The sequence below is a fragment of the Passer domesticus genome, unplaced genomic scaffold (assembly GCF_036417665.1).
Source record: "Passer domesticus isolate bPasDom1 unplaced genomic scaffold, bPasDom1.hap1 HAP1_SCAFFOLD_37, whole genome shotgun sequence".
Taxonomy (NCBI): Eukaryota; Metazoa; Chordata; class Aves; order Passeriformes; family Passeridae; genus Passer; species Passer domesticus.
Genome location: NW_026990149.1, coordinates 312144 through 325164, shown reverse-complemented (window position 1 = coordinate 325164; position 13021 = coordinate 312144). Strand labels below are relative to the sequence as shown.

The window sequence follows — 13021 nt, the reverse complement described above, 5'->3', positions numbered from 1 at the left end:
TGTCACAGTCGGCAAAATGTCCTTTGTAGCAATATTTAAGCCATGAACCATAACATTGCAGCCTCTCCCAAGTCCAGTGAGGAGCAGCTGAGAGAGCAGGGGGTGTTTAGCCTAAAGAAGAGCAGGTCCAGGCAAGCTGTTTTTAAGTAATATTTAAGCTACAGCTTTGTCTGTTCTAAGCATTATTCATGCTCAGCTTTTTAGCTCCAGGTTTCAGTATGATCCATCTTTGAATTGCACAAGGTGGTCATCTATTTCAAATAAAGTCCAACTAGAGGCCTAACAATACTCACTACTTATGCCAAACAAGCACTTAGCTACTTTCAAATGATATAAAATGTTTAGCAGCATATATGCGTTGAGTCTGCCATGAATTGGGTTCTGGATTTTCAGAGTTCCATTGTTGCTCCTTCCAGTTTTGCTGAGGCCTTGTCGTTCCTCTGTGACATCCTCCCTTCAGAATGGCTTCTGGATTCCCAAAAAAGACACCAACACCTCGTCTTTTGCAGAGGGAAAGACTGCAGCCTAACACTGTGAGTAGCCACTGGGGCTGTGCTCAGGCTGGCAAGTGCCCTGGTGTCCCTGGTGTCCCTGCCCCTGTTGTCCAGCAGCGCTGGGAAGCTGCAGAGCCCCTGCCCAGCTCTTTGTGCTGTGCTGCTGTTGGTGGGGGCTGTCCTGGTGCAGGAGGGAACACTGTGTGATGTTTCAGGGACAGCCCAGCGCCTTGCCTGGCTGTGCCACGGGAGCCAAGTGAAAGCAATGTGCAGCTGAAGCCCTCAGCATGTGCTTCTGTGCCTGCCCTTTGCCACAGGAATTCCTTCTGTCAGGCTGGGCATTGCCCTGTGCTGCTGTGACCAACCTGCCCTTGGGCACCTGGGCATGTGGGGGGAGAGCTCAAACTGTGCCCAAAGCCTTGAGAGCCACGGCTGGTCCCAGCCAGAAGAGCTCCCAAAGCAGCTGTTCTCTCTGAGCTCCTGGGTGGGCACAGCTCCAGCCCTGCAGGCAGCACTGCAGTCAGGGCCACCAAGGTGCCTTGCTGTCTGGAGCTCACTTGGCTGAAGATGCCCCAGTGCTGAGGCTCTGCCAAGGAGATCCCTGTGTTTTCTTCTCTGGAGGGCTCTGTCGGCCCAGACAGAGAAAACAAATGCTCATTAACAGAGAGAGGAAAAACTTGGACACATTCCTGTGCACCTCCCTCTTGGTACAGCTTTTCTTTCTTGCTTCTCTTGGACTCAGCCAGCAGTGCTGTCTCCTGCTGTGAGTTGTGAGTGTTGTGCAGGGATGGAGTTGGGGCAGTTCTGAGAGCTCCTTCCCACTCTCTGTAAAGGTCACTGCCTCAATCCTATGAAACATAAGAGGAAACAAATGGCCAAAGAGCAGAAATCCCCAAACATGTCAGATCAGATCACAGAGAGATTAATGGGCCACAGCCATGTGGTTGGAGTATGTGTATTGCACCCTGTATTATTAATTTATTCTTGCTATGCATTTCAGCAAGTAACTTCCAGGGCTTCCAGAACTATCCTAGTGACTGTGATCGCAAATTATTTGCCAGTGCCACTTGCTCAAGAAATGCCTTTCTGAACAAGCACATCTCTGAGCTTCTTGCTGATATGTTTTTTTTTTTTTTTTTTGATTTGTTTTGCCTTCCAGCTGCTTCCCTCTAAGTTCCAGCAGGAGAAGTTTGTCAGCACGCAGAAAGAGGCCAGCACTGGGGGGAGTATTCTGCCCAGAATTGGCCCATGGATAGACCTGGTCAAGACTAGTCCAAAGGTAGCCTTTTCCTGCTCTTTTCCTTTCTGTTTGATGGCAAGTTTGAAGAGGGTGTGTGCTTGTGACAGGCTTGCCTCCAGCAAAACACCTCAGTGTCCAGGTGCTGTTGTCATTGCAAGCTGCTGGCAGTGGTGGACTGGGAGTCCTGATGTGCACTGAGGCAACACAAACAACCTCTGCTGCAGCTGCTGGGCTGTGCTGGAGTGTGGCTGCCATTGCTAAAACAATGGGGGAAGGCTGGGGACACAAAGGCACAGCATTGCCATGTGCCATTCCCCTGCTGAAGGAGCCACCTCTTGCTTTGGTGTGGTCACCATCAAATGCTCAGGGTCACAGGATTCCCTCCACAGTGGCAGCGTTGGCCTTGGAAGCCTGAGGACCTGCAGGAATTCCTACAGATTTAACAAAACCAATTGCATTCCTGCTTTGGGTTGGAACAATATATTGGACCCTGACGGGGTGTTAGATTTTGCAGGCTGCCAGATGTGCAGGGGACTGGCCCTGGGCAGAGGGGAATGGATTTGCTTTCTGTGGATCAGTGCCTGCTTAGAGGTGTGTTTCAAGTTGCTTTTGTGACAGGACTGGCTCAGTAGAAAGCACAGTCCAAAGGGGCAGGTGAGCCAGGTGGGCTGTTGAGCAGGAAACTGGCAGCAAGGGACATGGAACAAAGTGGTTCAGGATTGCCCTGGAGAGGGGCCTTGTGGAGAAGGAAAGGTGGAGAAATCAAAAGAGCAGCTTGGCTTGAGCCTGCTGGAAGCTGATCAAGCAGTTCTTGATCAGCTCAGAGCACAGGTGGGTGAGCCACTGTTTGCCCAGTGTGTCCTGGGCAGATGTGCTCCCCCAGAGTCTGCACTTCACTGGGGATCAGTGTAAGATTGTCCTTCATGAGCCTTCCTCCCAGCAGCTGAAGCTGTCCCTGCTCTCTCTCGCCTCTCCAGCTGCCGTCAGCTGCCCCGAAACAGAGCTTGTTTCAGGTTTCCCCACCAGAGATGGTGTTTGAGAACTTCGTGGCTCGGGAGGTCTCTGAAATGGTGCTGTCTGTGACGAATAAGGACAAGGTGAGTGCTGGCACCTGGAGCTTTAACCCTGTGCTGGAAGAGGAGAGTGCTGTCATTGCCCGAGTGTCCAGCAAAGCAAGTTATCTGCTGCAACACATGCAGAAGAAAATGTCTCAGCAGCTGGCTCTGCAAGATGATAGAAATCTTCCTGTGCTGGGAATTGTGCCCTGATTTTGGACACGCACTGATGGTGCAGATGACTTGATGTGGTCGGTCAGGTGCTCTGTCTCCATCCTGCTGGTGCTGACCTGCTTGGCCCTTCCTTGCCACCAGGCCCTGCCCCAATGGCCCTGGCCAAAATGCTGGAGCCAGAGAGAAGGGATTCCAGTTGAGCCTTGAGAATGTACCTGCACAGCTGAAAGGGCTTTGGAAAAGGGGTCAAGGAGGGATGTCAGCAGGGCAGGGACAGGTCTCCTGTCGTCCTGTTTGCACAAGAGGCAAAATCATAATTTGATGTCTTTGCTGCAGATTCCTCGGCTGGTGAAGGTGTGCATGGAGAGCTGCCCTTATTTCCAGCTGGCAAGCCCCAGGGGTGTGTACCACATGGTGCCAGCAGGCGCCTCTGCCGCTGTGCGCATCCGCTTCAGCCCCGAGGAGAACAAGGTGAGCCTGGAGGAGGCCAAGCACAGAATTCTCTGCAAAGCCATTGTTTTCCCTGCACTCTGGGTGCAGCCCATTCCATGCTGGGAGCTTGGCTCCAGGCCGTGGGCAGGCAGCCTGCAGCCAGTCCCAGCTTGGCACGGGCTGCCAGGCACTGCAGCCAGGCCTGACAGGCTCTGCTTCCCCTCCCTGCACATCCCTGAGCATTGCCAAGGGAAGATGCCCAGGGAACAGGATGAAAATGACAGAGGGCTGTTGATAGATGTTGGGCCATCTCTAGGTACAGTGGAAGGTTTCATGATGATGGAAAACACTAGAGGAACAAAGAGGTCTGAGAGCTTTCCTCCTTCCTGCCTGGCAAGAGCTTCCCTGCCTCCCCCTGGGCTGGAGCAAGGACGGTGCTTTTTCCCAGCCTCTGCTCTGCAGCCTTGCAGCTGTGCTGTGCCAGAGCACAAGTGGGCATGGTGCAGCTGCAGGGCCAGGGCAGAGGATGTGCTGTACCCATGAGCCCGGCCTGGCACAGGCACCCTGGGCTCTGGGTGCCCTTGGCCAGCAGGAGGTTGCTGAGCTGCAGGGACTTGGACAGCTGCCTGCAGGAGCTGGTGTAGGGCAGGTGCAAGCTGCAGGCAGAGCTGTGAGCCCAGAGCCCGTGGCAGTGACACTGCTGTGCCTCTGTCTTCATGCCTGTGCCTGTGCTTGCTCTGTCAGCTGGCACCCATTGCGTGCCAAAGGTGCTTTTGCCTGGAGGTTTGAACAGCAGTGCTGAGGCCCTGGCAAGTCTGATCTCCGTGCTGGGATCTGCAGGCTTGTTCATCCAGAAGGGTTTAGGCCGTGGCATGGAAGGGAGGAAGCCTTGCAGGGAAGCCAAGAGAGGCTCTTTCCAACAGCATCCTGCTGCCTCTTAGCACTGTTCTTCTGCTGACTTGCTTGGAGAGGCAAAGTTGGAGGGGAGTTCTGAGGCACCTGATGTTTCTGCACCAGGCCAGAGGTGCAGGAGCTCTTTGGGTCCAGCTGTTTTCTCATCTTCCTTTTGCTGCTTCCAGTCAGTTGAACATTTTGTCCTATTCTCAGACAGTGGGAATACAGAAACCTAAAGAGGAATGTCCTGTGTTCCCTAGCTCCATGTTCCTTAGAAGGAACGTAGGAATTCTTTAACATCATTAAAATGTAGAGTAAAAATTATGGTGGCCTAGGGCAGTTCTTTGTATGACCCAAGTGACACAAGATCTTAATGCCACAGAGATAGGTTTTGCAAAGTGCCCTGGTGCCTTTAAAATGTGGCATATTAGTAGAGCTTAGTGTTTATTTTGGGGTGGAATAGCTAAATTGATGCCCTTGAAGGGAGTCCATTTTTTTTTCCTGCCATGGTGATGGCACTAAATGCCCTGTGCTGAGGCAGTTTCTTTTCCTGCAGGATTATTCCCACCAGCTCATCTGCATGACTACCAGTGAAAGGATCGTGGTGCCAATTCGGGCCATTGCTGCCCGAGCTGTCCTGGACTTCCCTGAGCAGCTGGACTTCTCCAGGTGTCCAGTCAAGAGCAGCACCCAGAAGACTCTGCTGCTCCGCAACACTGGGAACCTGGAAGCTCGTTTCCAGCTGAGCACCCAGAGGTGAGGCAGCCCATCTGTTCTTGAGCAAAGGATATCACCTCTGGGTGATAGCAGCGTTGGGAAATGGCAGCAAAAGGAAGCAGAGCATCAGAGCTGCTGCCCTGCAGCCCTGGCTGGAAGGGAGCAGGATGGATGGCAGCTGCTCTTGCCTTCAGTGTTCTTAGCAGGATGCAGCCTTTGAGCTTTCTCTGTCCCAGCTTTCCTGGAGGCTGCTGGAACATGTTGGCAGCTGGCTTGCACCCTGCTGAGCACAAGCAGCTCCTGAAATCCTTTCTCAGCACTGTCAGCCAAACAGAGCCATTCTCTGGGAGGCCACAGGCACGTGGCTTTGCAGGGGTCCCTGCATCAGATGCCCAACATGAGCTGTGCTGCAGGCAGCCAGTGCAGTTCCTGTTCCTGAAGCTGATCTGATTTCCCTTGTCAGCTGAGGGCATCAGTCACCTCTTGTGTTCCATGATGAACCTTTGAAAGCTAGTTTAAAATTTCGTAACAGATGATTTAAATCTCTGAATCAGATTGTGCCCCCTTTCATTGAGATTTCTTTTTGAATACTCTGAAGTTGCTGTGTTTCTGCTGCTTTTTTGTTTTGGTTTGTGTTAAATGTTTGCCAAAAGATCATACAAATGGACCTAGTTAAAAAGCAGAAGAAAACAACCTATTCAAACCCTCTCCATATCTTATCTTTTCTGCCTGTCACGTGCAGTAGTGATTAATGGAAAGGGCAGATCTGAGAGGATGAGAAGTGTCTTAAGGAACAGCTCACAATGGACAGAAAAAAGGCCAAAATGTAGCCTGTCAGCCCCATCTCTTGGCAGTGGTTTTCATTTGGTTATTAGAGTGTCAGGGATGTCTCCTTCACAGCTCTTCTATCTTAGAGCAGCTTTCATTGAAATGCTGATCAAATGTGCCCTTTCTAGGCTAAATCAGGATGTTTTCAAGGTAAAGTAAACCAAAGAACCACACTGCAAATTCAACAGTTACTATTCCTTGGTCTTCAGGGAAAAGTTCCTTCTCCCTGTGTGATTCCTAGGCTGTAATCTCCCAGGACAGGGAGTGCCCTAACATTGGCATCTCCTGAGATGAGGTTTATAGGCGGCAGGAAAAGAGAAATTCCTGAGGCAGTCAGTGTCCAGTTGTGCCTGCAGATAGCTCTGAAGCCTCTCTGTGCTCTTCAGAAAGCATTCTCTGATGGGATTGCTGGCAGTGGGAGCCCTGAGTGTCACTGCAGAGAGCTGGATGCAGAATGTGGGGAGCTGAGGCCATTTTGCCCACAGGATGTTGTGAGGGCTGGATCTGCTCAGCAGTGGCTCCGTGGCTGTTTCTGATGCTGTCTGTCCTGGCTGTCTTCTGCTGGCTGTGCTTGGTTTGCTCCCTGCTTGCCCAAGGGAGCTGCAGTGAGCTGCAGTGCAGAAGGAATCTGCTGGCCAGCTGTGGCCAGCCCTGATGGCTCTCTTTGTGTTGCAGTCCTTTCTCCGTGGCTCCGGCCGCAGGAGCTCTGGGCGCTGGTGACACCGTGCAGGTGACAGTGGGATTCCACGCGCTGACGGCCGGTGACCATTGCGGGTGCCTGGCAGTGTGCTGCAGCACAGGTGAGTGCTGGGCCTGCCCGGCCACAGGACAGCTCTGCACCATGGCTCCCTGCTGTCCCATCCCCTCCATTCCCTCCAGAGGTGCCTCCCCTGCTCAGCTTCACCCCAAAGCAAACGGAGAACTCCTTGGTGTTTGGGGGCTTGAGAAAGTGCATCCCCTCTAACAGGCTAAGATTTTGGACTCCTGTTTTGCTGGGAGTTGCTGAGTGGAGGAAGGAGGATCCCTGATTCTCCACTGCCATGTGGCTGTGCCTGGGTGAAGGTTTCTTTTATTCCTGGGCAATGCTGTAGGTGAGCTCTCCATCAGATTCTCTGCAATGCAATGGATTTCTAGCACACCTCTGTCCCATATGCTGCTTCTGCACTGGCTTGTCACAGACCCTTTTCCTATGTGGCCCTTACACATATATGTAGTTTCTGTCTAACAACATTTTCAAGGCCTCAAGTTCCTTTTTTGTGGCAAATCAAAACAAATTTTTCCCTGTCCCCATTTCCCAGGCTGTTCATGCTGTAGCAAACCTCTCACATCTATCTCCCATTTGATTTCTAGGCTGAGGAACCCCATCCAGTCTCCATGCAGAAATAGCTCTGTACTTAGTAATCTTTCCTTTGTTCCCTTTTTTATTTAATTTGCAGTGCTCCAGCTTGGTTTTTGACATCAGAACAATATAAAATATTGCAAGGCTGGTGTGGCTGTGGGTTTGGACAGGGAGATGATGATGATACTGATGCTGATTTTCCTGGTGTTCATTTTGTAGTGGTTTGTCCTATTGCAGAGCCAGGCTGGTTGTGTTTCCTCACCTGGGTCCCCTCCTGCTGTGGGCTGTCACTTCACTTGTTCCTCTGGGCCTCCTTTTGCTGCCCACCTGCCCCAAGGCATATTTGCTGCTCAGCAGCAAGGGATGCAAGGGATCAGGAGAGACAGAAGTCTGGTGGGATGCCCGGGGAGGCCCTGGGCAAGGCAGGACTGAGCAGGGCTCCTCAGCGTCACCTGAAGGACTTTGGTGCAGAAATCCCGGTGATCTGAGTGGGTCACCAGAGCACATGGACCAACCCCACTGTACACACTGTCACCCTGGGGCCACAGCTCTACAAACACACTCAGAAATAAAGTGTTGAAGGAGCTGCCCAGGACATCCCCACGCTCTACACCCAGAGCTGTCAGGATGTGATCAATGGACTGATCCACAGAACTGCTCATTCAGCTAAAAACTGGGACACTTTCCTCTGTGACCTGTGGTTTGCTGCGTTCCTTGTGCTTCCATCAGCCAGTGAGCTGAGCAAAGACTCCCCTTTGCTTTGTTCCAGGTGAAGAGAGAATCCACACACACCTCAAAGGAGAAGCTGTAGATGTCAACGTTGGGTTGAGCACAAGTTCTGTGGAGATGGACAAGACTTTGATCACCATGTCAAGCCACAGAACTGTGTTCATTGAAAACAGGAGTAACATCACAGCCCACTTCCAGTGGAAGGCTTTTCCTAGTGAGGAAGAAGAGGATGAAGAGAAGAGGAGGTTGGTTTGAAAGATGCATTTCAGTGAGATACATGGCCCAAGACTGAAAGGAACGTGTGGCCTCAGGGGGGTGTTGGTGCTTTTGAATGGTTAAGCCAAGTAAACCATCCCTGGCACCAGGGTGTGTGTCCCTGGGCTTTGGGAGCTCAGCACTCAGCATTCCAGTTCCATTTATACTCCAAGCATGGATGGCATTTTGGGAAGGAAAGGTTGATTGTGATGACTGGATTTCCTCAGGTTCTAATTGGGCTCTTGTCTCTCTCATCTTCTTCCCACGTGACCTGGCAACATCCCTAAACATTTAATGAGTTTCCAGCCCCTCTTTCCACCCTCTTTTTTCCCCTTAGTTCCTTGAAAAGCTCCTTGTCCATCCAGGCTGCTTGTCTCCCCTGTCCTGCTGTCAGAGCAGCTTTTGAGGTCTCAGAGCAGAGAGGACTTTTTGAGGAGAGGAGATCGTGCAGGATCCTTTCCCTGTCAGGACATTCTATCACCATGCAGTGGGATGGGAGCCGAAAAGCTCTGGATGATGAAAAGATCTCTCCAGGAGTTTGCTGTCTCCCTCCTGCACAACAAAGTCCCTTCCCCTCTCAGAGCCTCTGTTTTCATGCACATTGCATAGAAAACCTTGAATGTCACTGCAGGGATTTGGTGCCTGAATTCATCAATTTCCTTTGGAAGTGCTCTGGGATGCTCTTGTGAAAGGCAGAGTAGGGAACAGGGCAGGCCCAAAATGGAAGAAGCAAAGAGTGCTGCTGGTCCCACGTAGCTGCAAGCCAGCTTGGTCTCCCCTTGCCAGGGAAGCCCTGCAGTGGGTGCTCTGTGATCTTTATCTGCCTCCCCCGAGCAGCTCAGTGGGAGGAAAAGCCAGCTGAGGTGGCTGGTGGATTCTCCCTCAGCTGTGGCAGAGGCTTTGAGCCAGGAGGTTCTCTGGAGGGCTGCTGGCTTTGGAAAGCTCCCCTGAGCTTGCAAGTGTGGAGTAAAAGTCCCTGCAGTGCCAGTGAACAGCAAGTTATCCCTGATCCATCTGGAACCCTCGTGGCTTGGGGTCAGCCTTTGCTGGGGAGCTGCTGCTGCTCCCACCCAAGTGCTTTGCTCTCCTGCACTCCCACTTCTCTCTGCAAATCTGTGCCTTATGAAACCATCTGCTGGCCTTGTCTCTCCCTGGGGCTGCAGGCAGTGTTTGCTGCGGACACCCAAAGAGGTGTCAGAGGAAAACATCACAGAGGAGAAAAGCACAGAGGAGGTGAAGGGCTTTGGTGGAGGTGACACTGCCCTCCTGAGCAGCATGGTCCAGGAGGAGATGGCAAAGGTGCCAGAAGAGCCCATGCTGTTCTCCAATGAGGTTTTTTTCATCGAGCCAATGGTAAGTGATAGCTGAGAACCTCATTTTCCTCCTCCTCCTCTTCCTCCTGCTCCTCCCAAGCACCCAACCCCAGCCCCCCTTGCCCCGGCTGCAGTCACTGGGCAGATCCTCAGCTGGCCCCATGTGCTGGGAGGGAGGACATGGAGTTTCTGGAGTGGCTGCAGAGCTCCCTGCTGAAAGCATTTCTGCCCTGGAGGGTCAAGGCAGGGCTGGGAGCCTGACAAAGCCCAGCTCTGCTGCCAGGGCTGGAGCTCAGGGCACTCCATGCGTGTCCTTGCAGTGTCACAGGGAGCAGTTCTTGTAGGGAGGGGCTGCCCCCACACGTGGGGCTCAGCAGAGGCTGTTGCAGCACTGCCAGCTCACACACTGACCTGAATCTGGCAATGGTTGGCTGGGAAAAGGAGGCCAAACTCAGCCCAAGGTTAATCCCAGAAATGCCAATGGCCTCCTGTAACCACGCCTTGCACTATTTCTGAGTCTGCCTTCCAGTGTCATCTGTGAGCCTGGACACAAGGCTGGAAGGTTTCACTGGGCCTTTTGAGTTCTCCTGCACACAGGGACAGAAAACCTTTTCCTTTTCTGTTTCTGCAAGCAAACTGCCACGTGCTGCCATCAGCCAGAGCCCTGATTCTGAGCACTGGTATTGTGAGAGATGATGAATGCCTGGTGTGTGCACAGTGCAAAATCCCTTCTCCCCTTGGAGTAAAGCCCAGAATAATCCCAACCTCTGCCTTCTTTCAAAACAGCTTGACTAATGTTTCTATTTCAAGGAAGGGGCTCATGTTCTCTTCTTGGTTACTGCTATGGCCCATCTAAGGCCAAGAGGCAGCAGTGCACAGGGGCAGTTGCATCCCAGTGCAGCTGACAGCAGCATGATGTGAGCAAGAGCTTGTGTCAGAGCAGTAGGAATCTTGTGGAGAGTGGGAGCTGATCAGCTGAGCATTGAGAGCTTCCAGCGCTGTGTTGAGCTGCCTTTGGAGGGTTTCCTTGGGCTCCTTGTGTTGTTCACTATTTGATGCTCTAAACAAAGGCTGACAGGACTGTGGTTGAAAACAGGAAATGTGAAGTTAAAGAGAAATGTTTTGCTGTCTCCTTGTGTTGCAGGAGGGAGAAATCGGGCCGAATTGTTCGGCTGAAATCCAGGTGACCTTCAAACCCCTGGCAGCTCTGGAGTATGGAAGTGTGGCTTACTGCAGCATCTCAGGTGCAGCTCCTTTGCCCTGCTTCTCTCCCCCTCAGTGCAGCCATGGTGCAAGCCTGAGCCCACTGGGCTGGCCTGGCAGTGCTGGGAAGAGTCCCTGGCCAGCAGGGCAGTGCTGGCACATCCCCAGTGGCCCTGCAGCTCCCAGGGAATGTCCCGTGCAAGGCCAGGGCTCAGAGTGCTGTGTCTGGGTTCCTGAACCCAGCACAGCCCTGACAGTGCAGGGAGAGGTTTTGATGCCATGCCTTTGCCAGCATTTCCTCAAAGGCCAGAGAGCTGCAGAGCAGAGCAGCTTTAGTGAACAAGCACTAAGCCCCTGCAGGCCCCTGGCCTCCAGGATGGCTCCACTGGACATGGATCCATCATCAGGTGGCAGGAGCTGGGTTAGAAATGTGCTCCCTGAGCCTGGCTCAGCTCCCACTGGCCAGACAGCACCAGAGCAGAGGTGGCTGAGCCCCACTGAGCCCAGGCTGTTGGTAGAAGGAGCAGCCTTGGCCAGCAGCTGCTTCTCTCCCTGTGTGGGAGCTGTCACCTTGCAGCTCTCCGTCTGTGGAAACAGCCCAGTGCTGAGGGTCAGAAGGTGAGGACTTGGGCAACAAAGTCCTGTGCTGCTGGGCCAGGTAGTTTGGTAATTGCCAAGCTCTGGATGAGCTTTGTGCCTTCACTGAATGGATTTCCAAGCTCCTCTAGGTGCATGGGAAGGAAAGCACAGAATCACAGTATGTTAAGGATGGAGTGGACCTTAAAGATCATCTAGTGCCAAGTCCCCTGCCATGGGCAGGGACACCTCCCCCTAGAGCAGGTAGCTGCAAGCCCCATCCAGCCTGTCTTTGAACACTTGCAGGGCTGGGACCTGCACAACTTCCCTGGGGAACCTGCTCCAGTGTCTCACCACCCTCACAGGAAAAAATGTCATCCCAAATATCTAACCTAAATTTCCTTTCTTTCAATTTCTACCCATTACTCCTTGGCATGCCACTCCAGGACCCCAGAGATGTTTGAAACTCAGCAAACTGGTGGCTCCCATTGGAAACCAGCCCGAAGAATGGGTTAGGAATTAGAAGTCAGCCCCAAGGGATATCTGCTGAGGGAAGAGAAGGGTCCATATCTTCTCCTGCAGCATCAGGAGCTGGTAGCATCCAGCTCAGAGTCAGGGACTAGCACTGAGGCAGCCTGGAAAAGACAGTGTGACAGAGGGAATGCTTGTTCTGAAATGGACATCTCTCCCCAGGCCGTGAGAGCAGGCTGCCCCTGCAGCTCAGAGGGGAAGGCCAAGGACCCTTGGTTGAGCTCAGCTGTGACACTCTGGAGCTTGGGGACATTTTTGTCAACACCCCCCATGTCTGTGAGGTGAGCAGCAGGGCTGGGGATGGATGCTGATGGCTCCTGAGGCAGCAGCAAGCCTGGTGGAGCTGTGGAATTCCTGCCAAGCTGGGCAGTTGTGAGCAGGGAATATTTGATGTGCTGGTCCAGTCTGGGGGGTCAGAAAGGTGTGTCTGTTGTTCATGAAGGCCCAGCCCCTGCTTTTGGGCAGCCTTCCTTAGGGATCAGCTGGGAGGCTTCCTGCAAAACAAGCCCTTGGCAGGTGAAACCAGCACTGGGTGCAAAAGCTGCATGTCCAGAGGCTTTTGTGGCAGTGCCAGACACAAGGCACCTTTGGACTGGGCTCTGCAGAAGCAGCTGGAACCAACTGGCTGCCTTTGAGCTTCAGTCCACTGCCAACAGCTTCCAGTCAGGGTCTCCTGCTCATTCCTGGAAGTCCCAGGAAAGCCTTGGGAGTTCTGTCCCTTGCTGACAGTCACTCACTTCAGCCTTGGTGCATCTCTGGCTCTGGAAAGAGAAAAGTGGTCCTGGGAATAAAGCAAAGGATTTTTCTTCCTCTTTGCTTCCCCCACAATAATGCTAAGCTTGCAAAAAACACCACAAGAGAGCAACTGAAAAGAGGTAGAAAATGAGGCACTACATCAGGGCAGACACTTTCAAAAGGTTGTCTGGGGAAGAGAAAGACATCCTGAGTTTTCTCACCAAAAGATGGTGCTGTCTGTACATTTTGATGCTGATGCCTCATTACCAATGTCTTCTTTCCATGGTGTAGGAAAAGGTGAATGAGTGGATGGTGCTGTTGGAGCTGTGCTGGCTGGGGCAGCAGCAGCTCAGTGCTGATTCACTAGGCAGCTGCAATCACCCCACGTTGCTCTCAGGGCCAGGTCTCCATGAGCAGGGTGATGCTGCCCAGAGGTGCACTGCTCTGTGTCCATGGGATAAGCCCAGGGTGATTGCAGTTCTGTGCAGCTGCCACTGCTTTGCATG

General features: G+C 52.7%; 1 protein-coding gene across 1 annotated transcript in view; it reads right to left on the bottom strand.

Annotated features, from left to right (window-relative positions):
• Positions 1–13021, bottom strand: part of LOC135292503 (hydrocephalus-inducing protein-like) — a 267908-nt gene that overhangs the window by 173903 nt on the left and 80984 nt on the right. The gene's annotated exons all lie outside the window — the stretch shown is intronic.